Raw genomic sequence first — 26,225 nt, forward strand, 5'->3', positions numbered from 1 at the left:
TATGGCTCAAACTTTTAATTAGGCTGAAAAATTCCTAAGAAGGGAGGTCAAACTGGATTTTGCAAAACAGATGTGAATAGCAAAAGCTAAGAGAGGTATAAGATAGGCCTTGAGGCTTTAACACTTCTTACCAAGAATTCACATGGCATTCTTAAAACTATACATAGAAGGCCACAGAGCAGAAAGTCTCAAGGATTTGTGCCAAAAGTTTATCTTAAGACAGGGACAGCTTACTATTCTTAGCTTTTATGAATGTCTACTTTCATTCTTACCAAACCATCTCTAACACACTGTAGAGGCTGTACCATATGTAAACAAACCTTCTGAATCACCACCAGCACCTATTTGCATGTGAAGTTAACACAAATTTGTGAACCACCTTCTATCTCCAACTGCACCAAGTGCCTCTAAAGGGCAGCAGTGTTATGTTTGGTATGAGACTAGAAGGGCTAAGGGACTGGAAAGCAGTCTGGTGGTGGCAGAAGTTCAGCTAAAGTGACTGCAGTGATCCACCTGGAAGGTGAGTGGGGAGAATGAAGAATGCTGAAGGTGATGAGAAGACACTTCAGCTTCAGACCAGATGGGACATGGAAACTGGTAAGACGTCAGGGCAAGAGCAGAGGCGGTTACCTGAAGGTAAGACATTCTGTCACAAAATTTTAAAGCTCAAAGGGACTTTAGAGACAACTGAGACTATGGTTTGGGAATGACAATTCTAGTGTCTCTGCAAGCTCTTCGGGGAGCCTGCACACTAGGATTAGGAAGATATATCAATCTCAGAAGAGACTAGAACCAGAGTTCTTATGAACATAAGCTACAAGGCAGCAAGCTGGGTTTTAATGGTCCTAGAGTCCAGACCCTTATTTCCAGAAACCACCATCAATACCAGATACCACTTACCAGATATCTGGTAAATTCACATCATCAGTCAGCCTAGATTTTCCCAGTTCCTAAAATATTACTGCTCTTATGTAATTCCCAGGACCTTGAGATTTTAGTGTTTTAGTCTTTTAAAGACTAAAGACCATCCACATGGATAGTCAACTCTTCTTCATGAACGCAGTTAAGCAAAGTAAAATAAATGGCTTCCATTTTACTCTATTTTACTTTACTAATTGTTCTCAACCTTCAGAAAACCCTCAACTAAACCGCAAGCACAATGAAATGTGCTTTACAAATATTGTCCAGAATCTGCCTAAAGCCAACAACCATGCTCCTGAGGTACATATTTGGGAAAGCCCCTGCGTGATCATACAAGTGATCCTGTAGTCTCAAAGATAAAAACGACTGAGAAGTAAGTGGATGCCCTAGCTGGTGTGGCTCAGTTGGTTGGAGCATTGTCCTGTGGACCAAGATGTTGCAGTTTCGATTTCCAGTCAGGACACATACCCAGGTTGTGGTTTCATTCCTCTGTTGGGCTGCATAAGAGAAAGGAACCAATCTATGTTTCTTTTTTTCTCCCCACTGCCTCAAAGCAATGGAAAAAGAAAAAAGATTAAGTGGAAAGATCAAGGTCACAACCTACATAAGGCAAGAAAACCTCACCTAGCAGATGCCGTTCATGTGCTGAGAAGATAGTATGAAAATGAATCAAAACCAATATAATTTGGATGGATTGAAATAATCATGCATTTTTTCACAAAGTTAATGAAACTTGATTCTGTCTTCACTGAAATATTTAAATCTGCCTCTTCAACAAAACACTGAACATCAGACAGCAAGACAGAAGTGGCAAAGTCCCAGAGCATAGTTAGTTCCCCAGCAATGAAGGCACATTCACTCCAGTTCAGCTCAGTTGGCTGGACATGTGCTGCGCAGGGATGTCAGCAGGGTATGCAAGCAGCTGTTGCATGACAACCTCAAGCAGGGAGACTTTGCAGAGCAGGCTTGGAGAAATCTGTGAAGATGAACTAAAGCACACCTTTGAGTAGTGTGGCATCCGTGGAATGCTGAGAAACAGAAGCACATAAGCCAACTTGGCATGAAGCAATTAGAAATAAAAGAGTTCATTTTAAATGATACAGTGGATACCCAGAAAGGCCAAAAAGGCAGAGGTGCATGGCAATGAAATGTTGGGGTATTTGTTGTTTGTTTTTTTACATGAAAGGTTATCATTGGCAATGTTGCCCTTTTTGGTTACACATTTCAGAAGTCAAATAGCCCACTAGAAGCCAGAACTCAGGAGGCCCTGGGACCTGGTACAGCCAAATCAGGAATCCTGCCCCAAGGAGTATAGTGTCTGCAGAGTGCTGCTGAGTCAGGATTCTTCCTTGGGGGTTTTTGAAAATGCTTGTGGTTCCTGCCAAGTACAATCTAAAACCCATCTCTGCCCAGCTCTAGCAGCTATGATAAACTTTCCTACCTCCTCGGTTCTCAAACAAAGCAACGGCTCAACAAAATGGCTCCTAGTCAGAGGTAGCCTCAAGCAGCATAGTAAAAGCAAGGAGGCTGGACATTAAGATTTGGGGTGACCCTGACTGGTGTGGTTCAGTTGATTGAGTGTTGTTCTGCAAAGTGAAAGTTTGCTGGTTTGACTCCTGGTCAGGGGACATGCCTGGGTTGTGGGCCTGGTTCCCTGTTCGAGCACATGTGAGAGGCAACTGAGCTATGTTTCTTTCTCACATCAATGATCCTCTCTCCCCGTCTCTTCCTCCCTCCCTTACCCTCTTTCCACAAATAAATAGGTAAAATCTTTAAAAAAAGATTTGGGGGTCAGTCATAACCCTCGGGTGCCCATTCTGTCCAAAACAGCAATTCTGACAAAGAATGACTAAAGGCACAATTGTCATAGTTGCTCAGAACATAAGTACCTTTTCATTAGTCTATGCCCTCTTGCAGATGCCTACATCCCTCTGAATTTCTTTCCCTCTCATACTGGACTCTAAAATGTTCTCTTAGAGGAAACTTTTCTAATTAACAGAAGAATGGAAATGACTTCTCACAGTAGACTACCCTTACAATCTCTTCACCAATATACAAACTTCCATGGCCTGTTAAAAATATTAAAAATGTATTTAACACATGAGATTGATTTACAGTTTTATACTGCAAAGTATGAAAAGACAGGGATGCCTCCATTCCACTTCTGTTATAAGAAGTCTATCTTTCCCCACTTACAAACAGAACATAAGTATTAACACAAAATCCTCATAAAATTGGTCAGATCACAAAAGAACATTATCTTTAATTAAAACTGGTCAAGGATTGTTTTTACCATTACTTCCTATACAACTTTATAAATATTACCAAATATCAAAGGCATTTTGTAGAGGAAAAAACAAAGATGAGTGGAAAGATTAAAAATCAAGATCTCTGGATACATTTATTGATCTATGTGTGGGGCACCATGCCCAGTATCATGGAAAACAGAACAGTGAATCAGAGGCTAATGCTGACTTTAAAGAAATTAAGGTCAGAAGTAAATAATAAGACATATGGCCATATACACACTGTTAAAAAGCATCTGAGGTAATTAAAAGAGGTACAAACAAAGTGGGAAATGGCATGTATATGCACATGTGTGCAGGAGGAAGGAGGGTACTAGAGATCAGGAACATCTTTGTGAAAGAAATACCTGAGCAGGGCCTTGAAGGGTACAAAGCACTTCAACAGTGAGTAAAGAAATGGGAAGAAGATTGGAGACAGAGTGAAAAGCACAGCCAGAAAGAATGGAGACAACATGCTGTAGATGTGTATAGAGATGATGATCGTTCCATTTTGATTGAGTGACAAGATGCCTGAATGGGGATAATGTAAAATCCTGGGAAATGCAAGGATGACTGTAGGCCAAGAAGTCTGACGCTGCATGAGGGGCATCAGGGCTCCAGTGGAAAAATCTAAATGGAAGAGTAATGTCATGACCTTTGTTTCAGGAAGACCACTTTATCTATACCCTGTTAGTCTGACTGGAAAGAAGAGGGGACAGGAGGTTATCCCAGAAGTTCAGGCAGGAAGAAAAATGGAAGTGGGAATTACACTGAGAATATAGGTTTCAGAAGTATTACAGAAATAAGTCAAACAAGTTAGTTAATAAGATAATAACTGGATGGACATGAGGACAAGGGAAGGAGAAAAATCAAAGATGAGTTATAGTTTTATGTCTGGTATCAAAATGAAACTAGGGAAAACAGGAGGAAGAACCAATGCTAGGAGCTCAGTTTGGAAACACCAGGGTTACAAGTCTGGTAGTTCACTCTTACAGAGAAGGCCAGCAGAAAAATGGTAAGGACTAGTCTGGAATCACAACTTCATCTACAGTTACAGGCTGCTTTTGTTTGGCTTAGGCTCAGGCCCCAAAGTGATAAGAGAAGTTGCAGTCCAGGGTGCCCTGGGAGGGCACCACAGGAGAGTTACCTCAACCTCATGGATGCTGACAAAGACTCCATGGCTGACGCCATAGACTTTGACTTGGAGGTATATCCATGAAAAAAATGGAGGCTATTCCCATCTGCAAGATTATATTTTTCCATGGCATTGCTGCGAATAACAACTGCATTTTCTGTTGCTCAGGGATACAAAATATCTATATATAGAAGATTTTTGTGTCTTTTTGCTATAGAACTCAGGTTTTAGTGAGGATGAGTTATCTTTATTTCTTTTTGCTATTATACATGTTTACCAAACAACGAAAACATATTTTTAAGGCAACAATGACTATTTATGAATGATTAATAACAGACCTTCACTGGTATAATCAACAAGGTTGTCATTACTGGCAGTTGGGATGATTGCTTTCTCTACAGAAGCAACTGAGCTGACTGTGGGCCTTCACACTTGCTACTGTGCTACAGGGGCGTGCACTGTTCTGTAGGTTAGGACGTTCTAGCTTATTGCAGAAGAGAAAAGATAGCACTGCTAAAAATAGAGTAATTAGGAAACAAGCAAGCAAGATTACTTTGCAATGATTACTCATGAGTGTAAAATATATTAAATTACCTTTTATACTCTACGTAAAAATGCCAAAAACTTATTATTGAGGATGACTTTCATGACTACATCCTCTAGCATTAGTATAATAATTAGAACTTTCTAACATTTCTGTCAGATTACAACCTCTCTTTCTAGTAAATGTGATGCTACTGTGCATAGTAATAGAATCAGAAATTGCAAATTCAAGTGTGGAAAGGTGATACTTTGTTCAATTCATGAATCCTACTTCCTAACTCCCATTCTCCATTGTCTTTGTGCTTTAGTATCCTTCATTTTGTCCAATAAGTCTGAGGAAAAAAATCTATGGAATAAGGGTAGCATATTAATTGGTCCAAGTATTACATTTTCCCCCCATAAATAATTGACCTTGTTTCTAACCAAGTGTATGAAGAAAAAGTACTAAGACAACGGCATGATTTGTAACACATCAGGAAGTCAGGCCATGGAGCTTTCAAACTGTAGTAGGGGTAAGTGGTGCTGTGCTCTGCCACTCACAACAAATACAAATTTTCCTTCAGAGCAGTGGACATATGCCCAATTATCCTTCAGGATCATCAGAACACTGACCTCTGCTATTCTAACTTAAATACAGACACGTGTTAAATGTTATCTGGCCAAAATTCAGTGGTGTTACAGTTTCTCTAGAGCTAGAGACACAACTGGGTCATAAGGAAATAACTTCTCTTAAGAATAAGCTAGGAACTGAGCAAAGGTGAGTCAGTGGCATGCCTCATTGATAGAGGTACAGGATGGGACAGGCTGCTCAGCAGGAAGGCTGTTGGGCCAGCTCTGGGTCTAACATAGAGGCTTCACTGAAACACTCTCCCCTTGGGTTGGTGGTTGTGTAACCTCATGCAATGTATGCATCTACAGTGCTAAAGAAAAGGGGCCTCTTTTAATTAAAAAAAGTCCAATGGGTCATTTAGTCTTACGTATTGAAAAGGAAGATTCATGAGCTTTCCCAATTAATTACCACAATAAATTACTCAAACCCATATGAGTTTAGATTACTCATATGGGTAATCTAAAGTAATTATAATTTCAGACCCCTACCCCAGCCTCGTTCATGCAGAGTACTTTATTGTTCTTACTGTATATGCTTCCATACTTATGTTGGACTCAGGAGCACAGAACTGATGTATTATCTCCATGGTTCCATGACCTCAATCTGTGGGTGATAAGGGGAGCTCTGCTCTCTTTTGTGGTCATAGACAGTGTAATGTCACCATCGACAGCTATGCTGCAGAAAGCCATGTCTGGTGAGGAGAGGCAGAGTAAATGGATCTCCCCACATCTCCCACCTCCAGAGAAAAAAAACACTCACCATCTTCCCAATGCAATCACAGGGGCAACAACCCTATCTGAACAAGAGGAGCAGAAGTGTCTATAAATCAAAGCAGACCACAGTCAGTTCTAGATAACCTAAGAGTGCCCTACCAACTTATCTTCATGGTTTAATGCTATGGGATCCCCAGACCTTAGAGGAAGCATCCTGAAGAAATGACTATACAGTCACCGCCAGCACAATAAATTGGATCCCCAATGATTACAACCACTAGAGGAATGCTGAAAGGGAAAATGAGGCCCAAGAAACAAAATTACTTTTCACAACACAGTTAACATTTTTCAAACGCTATGTAAAACCAGTGACACGATAAATGCTGACACTTTTAAAGCATTTCACAACAAAAAATTCTGAAGCAAACTACCAAAACACAAGAGTTCATCATGAGAATGTAGTAAAGACCATAAAAATGCTTTTTACATCTGGGTAGATTTTTTTTGCCCATTTCAAATGACCTTGCAACTTCTAATGTTACGTTCACATTCATTTAAAAACATACAGAAAGCTGTGCAATTCAGAATCCCCCCATGTGGTCCAATCTTCACATTGCCTCAAGGCAATCATCCATTCATCGTACACTAGCTTTTTCTCATCCTCATTCTCTTTCTGCCATACTCCATATATGTTTACAGTACTCATAAAACATCAGATGAATCTCTGAGTTTTACCTCACAGGTAATATTTGTTGATCTGTTTGGGGCAGAGAGGTTGGTGACCATACACTGAGAAAGCAATGCTTACCGAGGTTTAAAGAACTGAAACAGTATTTGAAACATGATGTCTGGCTTGCATCTCATCTGTGAAAAGTTAATGCTGTAATAGCAACATCAGCAGCCATCCATTAAATATTTCCTATATGAGTCAGACAGTGCTGAGCACTTTACAAATATTATATCATTTAATCTTCGAGACAAAACTGAGTTATATTATCCCTGTTTCACTGTTGAGAACACAGAAGGAAGTAAAATAACGTGCCTAAAGGTCACACATCTAACAAGTGACAGTCTGTATTCAAGCCCAAGCCTATCTGACTTTTAAGCTCTTAATCACCACACTGTAAATTTCCAGAAAAACTGGGAGACCATTTTCTAAAGCCACATTTTAAAGAATTGTAAGACCTTTTTAAAAGAAGTAACTTCTTCGTCAGTATTTTCTGCATGTGGTTTATATCTAGCACCAGGCAAAGAAAACCAAGCGAATAAAAAGGAGTAGGAAATGCAGACGAGGGAAAGGGAACTTGGAGCTATAAACTAGGCAAAGAGCCAAAAGAAAGAAAGGGCACTCAAAAATGTAGCCCAACTCAAGAGTGGCAAAAGTTAGCCTATCACTGTAGCCATTTAAAAAATATATTTAAAGTGATATCAATTTACCACATTGAAAGGTTAAACATTCATACATATACCTCTCCTTTTATTTTTAACATATGACTATTTTAATGGCTACATAGAGGTTTACTGCATGATATATTAACATATTTAGATTTATAGTTTTTAATACTCTAAACAACTCAGCTGAAAACAATTTCTGTCCATGTGAGTGATTACTGCCCTACAACATATTAGAACTTGTAGAACAAATGCACCTTTTTTGATTTTTTAAGGCTGTTGATGCCTACTGCCAAATTCCTCAACAGCAGAGTTCTGGCAATGTGAATTCAACTATCTGACCTTCATCAGTACGGGGGGTGCTAGTGGGGGGGAGTCCTAGCATTTTCAGACTTTCTCAGTCTTAAAAAATATATAATTGTTTTCTTTTATTACCGAAAATGTAGAAGTTGAAAAACAGAATAATCATTTATTTAACCTCATTGTGCTAAAAAGGAAATCTCCACAAAACCTGACAGTTAGGAATTATCCTCACTTCATTGGAAAATAAATAGATTCAAAAGAGTTAAAATATTTCCAAGTTTATAGAAGCAAATAGCAACACTATAATTTCTAGCTGGTTTTTAATAAATGTTTACTTACAAATTACCACATTTTGCCATGTATAATGTGCTCCTACGTTCAGGCCCAAACTTTCAGGAAAAAAACCCTTCCGTTTTAATTTTTTAATTCAACTTTGTGGCATCATCTACTTTACTGTGTGGATAAAAACTGGCATCATATATATCTCTTACTCTGTGGATAACAACACGCCACTCTTCATTTCATTTCATTGACTCACTGGCTGAAACTGCTTTCATTGCAATTTCACTGTAAGAACAAAACTGGTTATCATATTCCAGGGTATTATTTTGCATACGGATATCATTAATGCTTTCTAGATTTACACTTTTAACACAGAAGCATAAATAAAAGAACTAAAAACATTTACATAGATATGGAATTACTACTAGCCATGTATAATGTGCATCTTTATTTTTCCCCTCAAAAATCTGGGCAAAAAAAGTACACATTATACATGGCACAATATGGTAAAAGAAATGTGAGATGCCCTTTATCGATAATGAAAATAGTACCTTGAAAAAGTCTTTGCAGTTGGTTCATTGCTTTTTGGAGAGGAAGGGTGAGAGAGAAACATCGATGGGAGAGAGAAGAATTGTTAGGTTGCCTTCCATAGGAGCATGGGGGTCAGAAATACATGAACCAGGGATCCCACATGCCCAACCTACACTGAACCTGCAACGTAGGTATGTGCCCTGACTGGAAACCAAACTGCAACCTTTTGGTTATGGGACAAAACTCCTACCAACTAAGCCACACCAGCCATGGCAACTGGTTTAGGAAATTTCATATTAAAATTTCTAAATAAAAAAGAAATAACTGAACAATGAAAGTAACCCACTATCACACATTACACAATTTTTTCTGTGACTGTCTAGTTCAAATATTTTATTTCAAAACAAATCATCCTTACTGTTATTAGTCATCGCTTCAGACACATCAGGTTCATAATTTGCTCATCTACTTTCAAATAACTAAGGTATGTTTTAAAATTACTTATTCACACTATTGCAAATTACTTTCCAGTTCACAGTATATTTTTGGCACAGATGATATTTCCACTGAATTTCAGGTAAGACTATAAAGGGTCACTTTTTTTTACTACTAAGAACTATTTCTGGTTTAAACTGAGCTATTTTCCCCTTCCACAGTTTAAAAACAACAATACAATTTTAATACTAAGGTGAAGTAACTTTAAGAATGCACATGATGAAAATATATAACTGCCCTGGGTAGTGAGGGCCAGTGGATTGAGTGCTGGCCTGTGAACCAAAGGGTTGCTCATTTGATTCCCAGTCAGGGCACATGGCTGGGTTACAGGCCAGGTCCCCAGGAGGGGGTGCCTGAAAGGCAACCACACACTGATGTTTCTCTCCATCTCTTTTCCCCTCCCATTCCCCCTCTCTAAAAATAAATAAATAAAATCTTAAAATATATATATACATAACCTATTGTCCTAAAGTACTGAAAACAGCAACATGCCTACAGTAGAATAATAGATGAGCATCTGGAGTTGAAGTATGAGAAATACACTAAGAGTAAACACCTTTTCCCTTTCATCAGGGAATCATTTGAAGCAGTGGTCCCCAACCTTTCTGGCACCAGGGACTGGTTTTGTGGAAGACAATTTTTCCACGGACCCAGGTGGGAGGGATGGTTTCAGGATGATTTAAACCCATTACATTTATTGTGTACTTTATTTCCATTACTATCACATTGTAATATATAACAAAATAATGATACAACTCACCATAATGCAGAAGCAGTGGGAGCCCTGAGCTTGTTTTCCTGCAACCAGATGGTCCCATCTAGGGTGATGGGAGACAGTGTGTTACTTATGTCCAGTCTACTCTGTAATCTCGTTTTGGTTGCTGTCACTGCAGAAAACCCTGCTTCCAAAGACAGGATGTTAGAAATAGAAGCAGGTTTTTCAGTGCTTTTGTGGCAATCTCGGTATATTCCACCTTAACTTTAATCCAGAACATATGGAGATTTGAAGTTGTCTCAAACATACTTTTAAGGCCACCATCATTTGCGATCTCAAGTAGTTGGTCCTCTTCTAGCACGGACAAAGTCAGTTCACCTGGTTTATTCACAAATGGGCCTCGGATCCATTCCTTCCCAGTTTGGAAATCTTTTGTGGTTGGGAAGTAATGCTCAAACTCTTTTGAAAGCTGATAGATTATCACACACCAGCTGGGAGGAAGAAGGCCCTTGCTCAGTTTCTTTCAAAATCTCTGCTAATGTTTGAAACATGTCAAACATCCCAATGTTCACTCATCGCCCCCATAATTCCAGTTTGGCTTTGAATGCAGCCACTTTATCTGCCAACTTGAACACATTGTGGTTTTCCCTTGAAGTGACAGATTGAGTTCGTTGAGCAGGTTGAATATGTCACACAAGTAAGCAAATTTTGCGGCCTATTCTGTGTCACTGAAATGTGTTGCCAGTGGTGACTTTTTCTAAAACAAATCTCTGGAGTGGCTCTCATAACTAAAAACTCTGGTCAGTCATCTACCTTTAGAAAGCCATCTCACTTCTGTGTATAAGAGAAGATGTGTGTGCTTTGCATCCATCTCCTCACAGAGCTGGGTGTGAACAGACGTGAGTTAAGGGCATGTACTTTAATGTAGTTGATAATTTTAATCACATCCTGCAAAACGTTAGTTCAGGTGACATTTTTTGGCCAGGCAGCATTTCACTATGGATGTCATAGTGTGGAGACTCATATTCATAAGCGACTCTTTGACCCGAGTAGTGAAACCAAAAAGCTGTCCAGTCATGGCAGCCAATCTATCCACGCATACACTGACACAAAATGACCAATTCAGGTTCCTGATATGTAATCATTCAAAGACATGAATAGCTCTGCAGCTGTGGTGTTGGTTGGCAACACAAGTGCATATAACATATTCTCATGCACATCCTCCTGAAAAATATATTGCAGAAAACAAGCATTGTTGCCTTGTTGTCACCATTGGTAGGCTTGTCAACCTGGATTATACACCACAGTGACTCACTAATCTTCTCTAATACTTGTGCCTCAATATCCTCTGCTATTTCACCAATTCGTCTAGTTATGGTGCTAGCCAAAAGAGGAACACGTGCCACCTTTTGAACTGCAGCCTCTCCTAAAAGTTCACGACAAATGTCCTTAGCAGCAGGCAGGGTCAACTCCTCACCAATGGTAAAGGTCTTCTCAGCTTTAGCAACGCAGTTAGCCACTAAGAATGATGCTGTCAATGCAGACACATTTAATAAAGTGGTGGCCTTCAGTAATTGCTTCTGTTCATGTTCACGTTTTTTTTTCTTTTGCAAAACTCCAAAGGCTTGTCTTTTAATGCAGGGTGTTTGGTCACCATGTGACAAAGCAGTTTTGAAGGCTTTGCTGGATAGCTGGCCGCCACATTATACAAAACAGGCTTGGAGAATGTGAATCATCTGTTGCAATGAACCTGTAATTTAAGTAGGAATCTTGGTCTTTTAAATGCAGCTTTCTTTTTGTTGGCAGTCTTATAGTCTTCTGCTGTATCATCATTGGGTCTCTCCCCCTTTTCAAAGAAGCTCTCCAGCAGCGTTTGTTTTTTACTTATTTTAGCTAGGGTTAGCTTGTGGGCTTACTGAAACTGTTGACTGAGACAAGTGCACAGTGTAGGAAAAAGAAGGGTAAATAAAATAATGGGCGGGCTATGTGTGGACTAAAATAAATATCCGATTCTGACTTTAAGCCTGCCACTAGATGCAGCTGTACAATTGAAGCACATCAACTCACTTGCCACTCACTGATTTTGCTATGAGTCCACAAGTAACAGACTTATTATGGTCCCTGTGCAGTCAAACCTTTCTCCTAATCATAATCTATATTTGCAGCAGCTCCCCAGCACTAGCATCACCACCTCAGCTCATCAGGTATTAGATTGTCATGAGGAGCACGCAACCTAGATCTCTCATTTGTGCAGTTCACAGTAGGGTTTGTGCTCGTATGCAAATCTAATGCCTCAGCTGATCTGATAGGTGGAGCTCAGAAGGCAATGTGAGTGATGGGGAATGGCTGTAAACGCAGATGAAGCTTCACTAGCTAGCTGGCCACTCACCTCCTGCTGTGTGGCCCAGTTCCTAACAGGCCATAGACCAGTATCGGTCTGTGGCCTTGGGCTTGGGGACCCCTGCTTTAAAATTCCTATATTTTAAGAAAATGATCTAGGTTTTACAATGGCAAGAATCTGCCTACTTCCTGAAGTATGAAGATGTTAGCCTCATTTTAAACTCTAGATTCTATTCCCTTCTTCCCAAAAGATGTCAGCATGTAATCAATAATCACACAGAACAATGAAAAGAGAATGAGAAAAGGGGATCTACAGGAGGCAGTGAGTATGGAAGGAAAAATGAGAAAAAACCAATGGTCAGACCTAGACTAGCATTTCTAAAACATAAAGGAAAAGTATGCTAACAAATGAGCAGGCACACACAAATCAGAAGGCTGGGGTGAACCACACTCACAGCTAGCATCAGGACTAGAGGCCTTCTGAAATCCCCAAATTTGTAACATCATCACTGTATCACAGAATTTATCTCCTGACATGCGGGAATGTTGGGAATCCCTCTACTCGCTTGATGAGGGTTACTCTGGGTCAATGACACTGTGAGGCAGGCCTTGACAGCAACCATTCCCATGTGAAGCAGAAAAACAGAGGGCTGGCCCCAAGCAGGTGGGTCAAAAAAGGACAGTGGAACTCACTATTATCTGCCAGACTGACCACCACACAGCAAATGGTGCTAAGAGGTTGAGGGAGGGTATGAGAATAGTTGGCCATAGATCAAAACAAAATTAAGAAAATGGAAAAATTAGGGAAATATTTATACTGGAGGGAAAAAAAAACCTTGTATAAAGACCAGTGACTAGTTGGCTCATTGATAAATAATATTTAATAATAAAAATAAGGCAAATAATGAATAGAGATTTAATTTTTTAAATGTGATATATAAATATTAAGAAAAGTGGAAAGAGAAGGGGTATAAGACATTTACACTTAAATAATAACTAGATGATGTCTAGTATCTGTGATTCAAAAAATACTATAACCATGTTATTTAAAAACAAATAGATGAATATCAGAAAAAAACAGCAAGCAACTGAAAGTATATGAGGCAAGAGGGATCAAAGGACTATTTATTATATGCCTTTTGGTATTGACTTTAACTACCTGTATATTACTTATAACTGTTTTTAAAATTTGAAACAGTAACATTAAAATCATTTGGTAAATACATATTATTAAGCATGGAGAAACTAGAATGCTATGTATAAAGACTGTTTATGCAGCCTGATCCCGGGTCAGTAAAGAATGAAGGCCAAAATGTTGCTTCTAGGTGCTGAAATTTTGGAGAGTCTACCCTTTTTATTATTGCATATTTTCTATTGTAAATATAAATAACACTTTTATTACAGGAGAAAAGGTAACTTAAGAAAATAAACAGGAGGAAAATAGTCAGCTGAAAACAGAACTTAAGAAATGGGAGCCAGAAAGATAAAAGGAAATACACACACACACACACACACACACACACACACACACAATTATACCCTAATAGCAAGGAAGAAATTTCACCAAGGAATGGGTAGGCAATGGGGTCAAGTGCTGCTTGGGCAAGATGCTATGTGGAAAACCTTCATCAGGGAATTGACTTTCTTCACGAGCAAGGCCTGAGCAGAGCAATGGGAGGAAAACAGCAGGCTGTAGGGAGCTGAGCAGAGAACAGGGACTGAGGAAGGGGAGGTGGCTTATTCTGAGTTGGTATTTCCCATATCCTGACTTCAACCACTTATGACAGGTAAGGCACTCTCACCATTTAAAGCCCAACAGTATTTTTATAAGCACCCATTAAAAAGTGAGTATCTGTGATAGGTTCTTTCAAAGTTTATGAAAAATATATATAATTTACTTATGTAGGTTTTTTACCCCCTTCAAAAAATTCCAATAAATGCTTGCCCTTGGAAACATCAGTTTTGTTTTCCCTCTGAAGAGTTTTTAAAATTTGATTTGCCAACTATATCTGTTATCACAGAGGTACCAGAAGCCTAGCAGGGAAAAAAAGCCAGACAACTAATGCTCTAAATCCCCATGCTCACAGTGGCACCAACCAATCTGCTGGCACAGTAACTATTCATAAGCTAAATTCACACATATTGGCTACAGCTATACCAATTTCATCCTTCAAAAATCCTAGGTAGATACCATCTGGTATTAATTATTTGCACACCCTTAAACTGACTAAAAATAGTTTGCATAAATCCAATTGTTTTATCTAGCATCTCTTATATGCCTATTTAAAAATGAAATTAGAGGACAAGGTTTCCCCTAATTATTTCCTTAATAATGACAAGCAGGTAAAGAAAAATGGTTTACATTGTTAGTTATTTTTCCAAAGAAGGTTGATAATGGGATGGGGTAAGGAGGGCTGTGGCCAGGGATTTAGAGCCATCAGCCCTAGAGCAAGGCCTGAGAAATCCAGACTCCCCTCACCCATTATAATGTCTTCCTCCTATATCTTGCTAATGTTTTGGTAGATGTTTTTGTCATATATACTTTTACTTTATTTGATAAATATAACTTTACAAATTATCTCTCCTGATTCCAAATGGCAAGAAAACTTTATAAGCCACATTTGGCTTTGTAAGCCACATGAATAACACACGGCTTAAATGCAGTAGTAGAATTTAGTTTCTGATACTCTGACATTCAAAATAAAAGGTTAATAAACTCCGAACCTGAGAGGGAAAAGACTCTTGGCAAAGAACCATCTGCCTTCATCCAGCTAATGCTAAGGCACAAGGCCAAGGGTCAGGGGAACCAACATTTTGAGCCCCAGACACCAGAAACACATTAGAGTATAGAAGAAGGTTCCAGGCATGCCAGAGGAACTCCAGGTTGGGGGGGGGGGGGTAGTGGGGGTATGGGATACAAGACATTCAGTGTAGAGAAAGGGACACATAACGTTTTCACCTAACAAGGAATTTTTAGCTTCAGAAAACTTTGTCAGAGGTACAAACTCAAAAAGATTAAGATAGTCTAATCACATTAAAACTGACTTCATGACTTTAAGAAGTATAAACTCTAGAAAGTTACTGTAAATAATAATTCTAAAAGAGCTCAGATATGTGAATATCCAATCACAGAATAATGGAAGAATTAAGATGGTACATAAATTTCATACCCAAAATAATATGGTTTCTGAAGGAAACAATTTCCCTGTACCTGGATGGAACTTTTTTTTTGTTTTAAATAAAACTTAATTTAAAAGCAAAATATTAGATTTCTAGATGTAGAGGAAGTAAACTGAAGAGATTTATCAAGAGCAGTGCCTTGGAGAGCCCTCCTTTCACCAGGCTCCAGCTTGGGGTGCTGTCCTTCCCATGGTGGGACACTGGCTTCTGACTTTGCTTTCTCGCCTCCAATGGCCTTAGAGTGGAGGCAATGGGCCAGGAGGGCAGAAGTCAGACTGGGTTGACCCTGAAAGCTGGATGAGCTTCCAGAGCTCTCCCAGCAGGTGAGAAATTGGTCTGCGGCTTGGCCTAGGGGCCATAGTGTGGAGGATTCTTCTGTGCCCCCCATATGAGTTCTGCAGGGGGATGGCCTCCTGTGGACCTAAGGCTGGAGTGGCACTGGTACCCCGAGGTGGCCTGGAGACACCCCTGGCCCCTCGTACAAGAGCAAGGCAGGAGCCAGGGTGAAGAGCAAATCTGAGGGGACCTCCCCCAAGCCCTGGGCTGGCCTGCCTGGGGCCGTGAAGCTGGACAAGGGGAAAGTGGAGCCAAGCCACAAGGACATGAGAGCTCTGCAGAAAGACCTGGAGCAATCTGCCAAGCTCCTGAAGTAGAAGAGGATCACCCTGCTATATACGCAGACCAATGTGAGACTAATCTTGGGGGTTCTCTTTGGAAAGGTGTTGAGCTGAACAACCACCGCCACTTCAAGGCTCTGCGGCTCAGTCTGAAGAACACGTGTAAGCTGCAGCCCCTGCCATGGGTGGAGGAAGCTGACAACAACCAGAATCTACAGGAGATATACAAAACAGAGACCTGTGTGCAGGCCTGAAAGAGAAAGCAAACGAGTATCAAGAAATGAGTCAGGCGCAACCTGGAGAACATGTTCCTTTAGTGCCCAAAGCCCACCCTGCAGCAGATCAGCCACAATGCCCAGAAGCTTGGGCTGGAGAAGGACCTAGTTCAGAGTGTGGGTCTGCAACAGTCACCAGAGGGCAAACAATCAAGCAGTGACTATTCTCAACAAGAGGATTTTGAGGCTTCCAGGTTTCTCTTCTCAGGGAGAACAGTATCCTTTCCTTGGCACCACGGCGCCGTTGTTAGTACCCCAGGTAAAGGGGACTCTCACTTCACTTGGCTGTGGTTCTCTGTCCTTTCCCTTGAGGGAGAAATCTTTCCCTCTGTGCTTGTCACTACTCAGAGGCGCCCCCCCCACCCCCCCCCGTGCATTCAAACTGAGGTGCCTACCCTTCCCAGGAAAGGGTGGAGTTAGGGAAAAGAACCTGAGAATTGTTCCAGGTCTTCTGGATTCAGTTCTTCCTTTGCTAATGAGCTGGGAACACAATCAGTGAAGGGCAGGGAGTTAGGGGTACTCTTGATTTTAATCCCCACATTACTTATCACTTTGATATTAAATAAAGAAGCCTGGGACACAGCAGGGAGATTAAAAAAAAAAAGATTCATCAAAACCCTCAAGTTTGACTTCAAGCACCACAGAGATGAGAAAATAATGGCTCAGAGTGACATAATTTGTTCTCCAAGATCACTAAGGTAGTCAACAGGAATGAAGGCAAGCCTTCTCTGGAAGGCACAGTGGCTTGCTCCCCTGTTCCTACCTGTTTCCAGATATCCTTTGGACAGCTCTTTTTAAACAGTGACAGATCTTGTCCTTTCCCTGGCTCAGGAGCAGACTCTAAGTTCTTTCACCACAAAGCTATCAAGAATCACAATATTTATAATAGTGTTGTGCTTGAAAGTGACATTATATAATCCTAAGGAATATTCTATTACATTAGAAGTTAGTAAATGTATGCCATGCTCAAGGGGAAGGAATTATACAAAGGCATGAATTCCAGGAGGTGAGGATCACTGGGGGCTATCTTAAAAGCTATCTATCATATAGACACTGAATACCTGGATATAAGTGAGATGCTGAATGTCAAACAGTTGAGACAGATTTGGGGAAGATCCCATCTTCTTTGTGAATGCTTCTTCCCATTCTTTAGAAGTGGGAGAGTACTACGTAGCATGGAAAGAAAAATAGGGAAAGATCACAAGGTATACATGAGAATGCAGCATGGTAGATCTCTAAAAAAGCCTCAGTAGTCCTAGTACAACCAAATGAACAGTCACTTTTAAAGGAAACAGAAAGTGTTGAGAAGGTGAAGAAATTCTAGCAGGGATAATGTGTACTAGTTAGTGAGTGCTTAAAAAAAGAGGGTGCCCCTAGCATATATAGTAGGCTCAAAAAATTATTAAATTAAGCTTTCATACATTTGAAGTTTATACAGTACCTGCATTTTACAGCTCTCCCTCAAAAACATTTTCATAATTTGTCTTCATGAGAATGTAATTATTTGCTTTGTAGTGCACATGTATAAAATCTACTGTAGGATCACACAGATGATGGTTAGAAGTTAGTAGAAATGATCAAAGCTGGGTTTAGAGGGAAGAAATTAGGGGAAAAAATGAAAGGTCTACCTACTTAGACTATGGTCTGATTTTACAGAATGAATTCTTAAGTGAGTGATTCCATACTGAAGAAACAAATCAACACTTCATTTATGATTTAGGTACATCTCAGGAGTTGTCTATTTAACTTATTTAATGATATATTTCATTACCATATTTATTCTCAAGAGAGCTTCTATTACAAGACAAAAACACTTGCAAAATTAATTTTTCTTTCCTTTGCTTTCCCTTACTTTCTTCTTTCCCTTCTCATTCCATTCCATTCATTTGACACCACTCAGTCCCTATGAGCCAGGAGTGTGCCCAGCAGCAGATATACAATGTCCTTATTCAGTCATCAGAAACTTCAGTATAAAGAAAAAAGTGTGTAAATGTATTTGCAGAAACTATTCTAACATTCAAATTCTTTCAGCAACAGTGTATCTAAATTTAAATTGAACAATTATATAAACATTATACCCAAAGAAACCAAAATTCTAAATTCACCAGTATTTTTACTATATGACATCTCTCGCAATAACTCAGAGCAAGAGCATGGTCAAACAAAGGCATTTCCTTTTCATATCCAAAAACTAAGGTTTGGCTTCTGATTCTATTATGCAACAGTTGTGAGATCTTAGGCAAATCACAGATTTCTTCTGGTGTGTAAAGTGTATATTTACTATATTATATACCTCCAAAAATTGTGGTGAAGACAACTAGTAAATGATAAAATATTAGAGAACTATTGAATAGTTTATACAAAATGCACTTTTAACAAGGTTTTGTGCCAGTTGAAAACATTCTATTAATACCTTAAGGTTTCAGTACATCATTTATGAATTATTTTTAACTATCACACAAAGCTGACATGCTAGTGCTAAGGTCACTACTACAGGTTGGATCATTGTGTGATACGCTCCATGCTCTGGCTGTTGTGCCCCTGCCCCTCATTTACATCTTATATAAGGATGTTGGTGTAACACTGTATAAGAAATATCACAGAGCTAGAAACAGGCACATGACTATGAAGTTATATAGAAGTCACAAGGAAGACAATTCTCACCATAACCATTCTTTGCATGCAGAGTTATGATTAAAGTGATTGCTGCCCAAATAGTCTTATTCAACCTACAAAGACTGACATTGGATTCCCATGTTTTATTGTCTATGATCCAGCTTCAAACTGTTCATGCTCAGGAGGAACCATCAGTCACATGACAACAACCTGTTTGTTGCTGGTGACACACAAAAGTACATCTTTTGAGAATCTTTCTAGACTGCTTCCCAAATCAGTTTGCCATGTAGCAAGGATTTATCTATCATGCTTTTAAAAATCAAACCTCTGCCTTATAGGGACAGTGTCAAGAAGAGCTGGATTTGAAATAGGGGCCACTATGTTCCAAACCCCACAATTTACTTGACCGTCCAAACTTAGGTAAGCTGAAACACTGCTCTAAAAGCTGGATATCTGTAGGTCTTATGGATTTCATAGTCATTCAAATCTTCATCTTTTAGTCTTTAGTTTTACCTAAAACTCAGTTTTACTGCCACTAGACTATTAACTTTCCTCAAAACCCATTAGATTTTATACAATGGAAAATGTTCAGTTTTATTGTTTAAATTTCTTGACTTCATCATGATTTATTACTTTAATAATAAGCTCCAAGGGAAAAATTCTTTTATGACACAAGATTGTCTCCATACCTCACACAGCTTAATAGAGTTTTCTTCTTATTCAACATATATTCAAATAGGTAGAAACTAGTTTAATTTTAGTACATCACAAAAGAATTTACAAATTGAGCTGCCAAGTAATTTTAATTACTGCAAAATAATTGAGCTTCAAAATAATTTAACTATAATTACAAATTAAATATTATAAAATCCAATTCTCCTTATCAAATTCCATATTTGTAATTATTTTAGTTTGAACTCCACTATTAATGATTATATTTAATTAAAAATAAAAAATTCATGCCCTGGCTGGCGTAGCTCAGTGGACTGAGTACAGGCTTCGAACCAAAGTGTCACAGGTTCGATTCCCAGTCAGGGTACATGCCTGGGTTGCAGGCCATGGCCCTGAGCAACCGCACATTGATGTTTCTCTTTCTCTATCTCCCTCCCTTCCCTCTCTAAAAATAAATAAATAAAATCTTAAAAAAAATGTAACTGTTTGGGGTAATAAAACATAAATAAGTAAATAAATAAATAAATACAAATAAAAAAATAAAAATTTCAGTGTGGCCAAAATCAGAGTGCATATTTTCTTTCTGTAACAAAATATGAATGCTGTTTAAAAGTTTTAAATAAATTACTATAAACTGTATTTAGATTACTTATGCCAATGTATTTTTATTACTGACATTATGGATAGATGTTACTAAATAGAAACTAATTAACGCCTATTTTCATACTTGTAATCAAAACAAAAGTACAAAAACAAATCCTTAGCTATTACAAAGTTATATATATTTTGAATTAGAATCCAACATGCTTTACAGGAATTTCAGTATCAGTCCTTTATTTTACAGATGATGATAACAGAGAATTAAATATTTTTGCTTTTAAAAGAGTCTGGTCTCACGTTAAAGCACAGTGATGGGTCACATTAAATGACTTCCACTTACTCATTCAACAAATATATACTAACCACCTACTACATGTCAGATGGTTGTAATGAACTCCAAAAACACAACGACGAAAGGAGCAAAGACACAGTTCCTCCTTCATGGAGCTTACTCTTGTGGGGGAGAGAGACTTCAATCAAATAATCCTAAAAATAAATGTGAAATTATGAACAGTGGTATTGATAGTTACACTGACAGCCTATCTCAAGGAGCAGAGTGAGTGGTTAAGAGCATGGGGTCTAGGATTAAATAGTCTAAACTGAAATGCCAGTGCAGTTACTTCCTAGCTATGTATATTTAGATGACATGCTTCATTGTTAGGTATTACTATACACTCTCTTCTATAATATAGGACTAATAATATCTGGCTCGTAGGGTTGTAAACATTAAATGTATCAATTGACATAAAATATTTAGAATAGTTCCTGGCCACACAGTAAGCACTCAATAAACAAAGACTATTATTTTAAGAGAAGCTGAAAATTGGAACTTGTGTACAGGCCAGGCTGCCAGTTTGGCAGTTGGATTGTAGAAGGCAGCAGGTCACACAAGGCCTTGTAGGTCATGGTCAGGCTTTGAGTCTTTATCACAGAGCAATGCTGCTAAGCCATGTAAATACGGAAGTGATATAATCAAATGGAATTGTTTTTTCCTTTTTAAAGAGCTAGCACTTGGGGACAACTGAGTGAGGTACACTGAGAGGAGATATGAGCATGTTAGACCAGTTGGTTTACAATAATAATATCTTAATATATTTTATTCTGATTGGCAGTTGCAGAACTTTCCTACTGTAAGCACTCCCTTCTAACAAGTCCATCTGGGCTATGCTGACACCCCACTTATCACAAGTTTTCAAGTGCTTACAGAAGTAGGCAATCTTTTGTTTATTGCACTTACCTACTACATTTCAAAGAACAGCTCCATAGCTAACAACCTGCTTATAAAGGAGGAAAGTGCACTTATTACAACTTTCTAAAAAGTCAGTTGATATAGTCAATTATCATCATCTTTATCACAAGAAATACACCAGAGGCTTAAGTAGGGTCCTCTTTGAAAAAGGAATACAGATGCATATCCAACATGGAACAGGCAGTTTGGTCATTAAAGTTCAACATGCACAAACAAAGGAAAAAAATCTTGAGAATAGAACACATACATATTAAGAAGAAATGCTAATCTTGAACTATAAACATCTCTAACATACTTGCCAAACCAAGAGAGCAGAACCTCAATGCTTCGGTTCTCAAAGGCAAGTAATTGATACCAAATTAGGTTAGTATCAAAAGGCACTGAAAAATGTGCAACTATTAGTGTTCCTATTATGTTTACTTTTTAATGTTCACACCCATACCACAGATTCACCAGTCAGCTGGCAACAGATTAGAAAATAAAACTCAAATCAGCTAATAATAAATTTTACTGGCAGTTTTAAAATACTTGGCAGGACTCTTGATGAAAACCAGTAACTTTCAGATATGTTAATTTCTCTATCTCCTAATTTTACCCATATAAATTCTTAGAGTAGAATAGAATTCCACAAATTCAACTGGTTATAATAAGTGTTAATAAAAAAATACGAGAGTTAAAAATAATAATTAACTTTACCCACAGTATTTTTTTTAAATAGGACTTTGTAAGTTTCAAAATACTAACCAACAAAAAACACTCTTCCAGATAGCAGGTTCCTCAAACAATACCTCTATGAACAAAATTTTACTTTCCAACCTGCCACACTGACAGTCTGTATAATATTATGATGTTATATACAGGGTGGGACAATTTGATTAACCAAATGTGGACAGTGGATACATATTAGCACAGACAGATAATTAAGGCATAACAGACCCCAGTTAACTAACCTATAAACTTTACTGATATTACTCTAAGTAGAATAAAATATCTATAACATTAACAATGATGCTTTAATATCTGACACTGAGGCTATAAACTAATTTGGCACCATTTCAATAATATGGATGGTGGATAATGCTCATTTGTATAATCGGTTTTGCTGTTTTTATGTGTTATCAGGCAGTCATGTGTTTTACTCATACATTATCATTCGTACAAAATTTTCTTTCTGCAAAAGTAATTATAGTATTTGTAATAAAAATACTTGAAATAAAGCAATTAAAAATGGGCAAAAAATTTGAACAGACATTTTTCAAAAGAACATATAAAAATGGCCAATAAGCATATGAAAACATGCTCGAATGACTAAATTAGGAAAATGTAAATCAAAACTATAATGAGTTATCACTTTACACTGGCTAGGAAAGCTGTAATTAAAAACAGACAATACCAAGTGTGGGTGAGAATGTAGAAAACTGGAACCCTCAGATATTGTTGATGGAAAAGTAAAACAGTGCAGCTGCTTTGGAAACAGTTTGGCAGTTTTTTAAAATAGTTAAACATAGCCCTGGCTGGTGTGTCTCAGTGGATCGAGTGTGAGCCTGTGAACCAAAGGGTCAGGGCACGTGGCTGGGTTGTGGTCCAGGTCCTCAGTAGGGGGTGTGTGAGAGGCAACCACACACTGATGTTTCTCTCCCTCTCTCCCTTCACCTCCCTCTAAAAATAAATAAAATTATTTTTAAAAGTTAGACATAAAGTTATCATATACCCAGCAACTCACTCCTGGGTGTGTACCTGGAAGAACTGAAAACACACCTACAGAAAAACACACAAAAATGCTCACAGTAGCATTTTCTTAATAGCCAAACATGAAAACAACCCAAATGTTAATCAGCTGATAACTAGATAAGCAAAATGTAATATATCCATAATAGAATATTTCGTCATAAAAAGGAATTACTGATTCATGCTAACATGAATGAATCTTGAAAATATTATGTTACACAAGAGAGGCCTGGCACAAAAGTACATATATTGCATGATTATATGAAATGTCCAGAATAGGCATATCTATACAGACAGAACGTTAGTAGTTCCCAGTGATTAGCAGGAAAGAGAAATGGAGACTGACTGCTAAACAGATACAGGGTTTATTTGGGGGTGATGAAAATGTCCTGGAATCATACAGTGATGCACAACTTTGTAAATGTTCTAAAAACTACTGACTTGTTGTACACTGTAAAGAATGAATTTTATGGTTTGTGAGTTTTACCTCAATTTTAAAAAGCACTTAAAGTTTTGCTTTTAAAATTTCATTACTTTGCTATTTACATAATTTTTGTTTAAACGTTTGGGATTTTTTTTCTCTAAAGAAATACTGGCATTTTAATAAATGATCATATGTAAACAAATTATTTGTAAACAAAGATTCTACATAGCAGTGATTTTCAAATTTTTTCATCTCATGGCACACATATAAAATAATTACTAAAATTCTGCAGCACACCAAAAAATATATTTTTTGGCCACCCGACAACAAAAAAATAGGTATAACTTTGACTCATTCACACCAGATGTCTATTGTTGTATTGGCTGTTGTTATTTTCACTTGACAATCTAAGGGAAAAGAGGTCAGTGCCCCTAACTAGTCAGGCATTGCATGTTTTAAAAATTCTCAAGGTACACCAGTGTGCCTCTTGCTGTGTGCACACCAGTTGAAAATCACTGCTATTTCAGGATGCAAATTTTAAAGGTGGCTAGTTACTTAAAATTAAGAAGGAAGCAATGAACAGAAATCAGGAAAACCTCTGAGCTGGCGCTGACTTCTGAGTAGAATAGGACAGGTATGCCTTCCTGTCCTAGGGAGATATGGGATTAGTCTATAATTTGGTTCCACAGTGAAACAGTAGCAGTTCTGAACTAGAGTTCTTTCTGACCTCCTCCTCAGCTGACAAAGGGCAAAGCTGAGAAAGATTTAAGCCACCAAGCAGCCCTGGTTGACACCAGAACTGATACAAAACTGGGAAGCAAAGTTATGGGCAAGCCCTGAGTTTTTGGCTTTTGACATTAAATCAAATAATCATGAGAAATGGACTGACAAATTTTTCTCCTTAAAGATACAAAAAGAAATTGGAGTAACGAGCCCTGGCTAGTGTAGCTCAGTGGACTGAACGTGGGCTGTGAACCAAAGGGTCACTGGTTCGATTCCCACCCAAGGTACATGCCTGGGTTGCAGGCCAGACCCCCAGTTGGGGGTGCATGAAAGGACACCACACATTGATGTTTTTCTCCCATTCTTTAGAAAAAAAAAAAAAAGAACAAAGAAATTGGAGTAAAGAATAAGGCAACAAAGATAAGGGAAGTACAAAATTTGCAAAACTCTAAAAGAGAAATCATAGCCTTTAGAAGTACATTTCTATTTCATGTGTTGGGGATAAAAAGGATCACTTGTTTGGGTCACACAGTAAGTCAAAGACCAACTAATAAATCAAAGAGTAATTAATACTTGTAAACTCTTATTTTGCTGTCATCAATGACAGAAAAAAATTACCACCTGTTGGAAGTTAATGAAGTTTTTTCCCCTGAAAATGGTTGCTTTTTATTGAATTTCTTTTCCAAATTGATAAATATTTCAAGTCTTCTTTTAAGTACAAAAATTTCAAACTAACTATGGAAGCTTAAATAGAAATATATCAGTGAAAAACAAAATTTAAAATTTATACTGCATTTAAGTTAGCTAATTAATATCTAAATTGATGGAAAGTATATAGTACTGAAAAAAAATAATGCTGCTTGAGTAACTCCTACTAATGGAAAAAGAAAAGTAATAGAAAACTCCCGGAGAATGCTGACTTGGGAGCCCAGCCCAGAAAAGTAATGGGAATAAGTTTCTCATGAAGTACTTAGTGGGTGGAATTTATTAACTCTAAGGGGGAGGGGGGAGGAGACATAAGAAATCAATCATAACAAAATTTTCAGCATTTATAAGCCCATATTTATAAAAATATATAAATGTAGTAAAAATAAAAATGTAATGAAAAGGATAAACACCAACTTCAGAAGCCCTAAGCAAATCTAGTAAAACAGGAGTTCTTAAATTTGAAGGACAGTTTCAGGGGTATTCATTATATTACTCTCTCTACTTTCCTATATTTGAAATATTGCCTAAAAACCCTAAACAGAAAGTCTTATGATCATTAGTGATCACCAGTTTCAATTAGTCCAAAAGTCCAAATTATGTTTTGGAACAACTACCAAAATATAACATGGATAATTCATATATTGTTTGTGTTTCACCATGCTGATCAAGGTTTGAATCACTGCTAATAGCTTAGATAATTCAGCCAAAATATTTACCAAGTTACTTAATAGAAAAAGATAAAACACTGCCAAGGTAGAGTGGTGGACAGCAGTAGGCAGATGACACATACTAATGATTGCGTTTGTCTTGATTAGTACAGCAACTCTAAAATGTGTGACTACCTTTCAGTAATGTTCAAAGTGTTTATTAAACTTTGAAATTCAAATTCAGAGTATGTTACTAACATAGTATGTTAATCATAGTATGTCATAGTATGAGCACCTCATTTTACAATATTCAAACTCACTGAGTGGGAGAAACAAAACACACAACATGTGATTACTTCTAAGGTATAGAAGAAATTCTTTTGACTCCTTCGCTAATTAAAAACAAACTCAAAATAACCCAAGTAATGATGATGTATTTATAATCTGGGATAAAGCTAAAAGTCTTCTTTTTCTGACAGCTTCACATCTGGTAGGTAACATGAGGTTAAACTTCAAACCAC

General features: G+C 38.0%; 1 protein-coding gene and 1 pseudogene across 9 annotated transcripts in view; one reads left to right on the forward strand and one right to left on the reverse strand.

Annotated features, from left to right (window-relative positions):
- Positions 1 to 26,225, reverse strand: part of PKP4 (plakophilin 4) — a 255,291-nt gene that overhangs the window by 205,468 nt on the left and 23,598 nt on the right. The gene's annotated exons all lie outside the window — the stretch shown is intronic.
- On the forward strand, positions 13,187 to 19,868 carry LOC118500102 (annotated as a pseudogene).

The sequence above is a fragment of the Phyllostomus discolor genome, chromosome 4 (assembly GCF_004126475.2).
Source record: "Phyllostomus discolor isolate MPI-MPIP mPhyDis1 chromosome 4, mPhyDis1.pri.v3, whole genome shotgun sequence".
NCBI lineage: Eukaryota > Metazoa > Chordata > Mammalia > Chiroptera > Phyllostomidae > Phyllostomus > Phyllostomus discolor.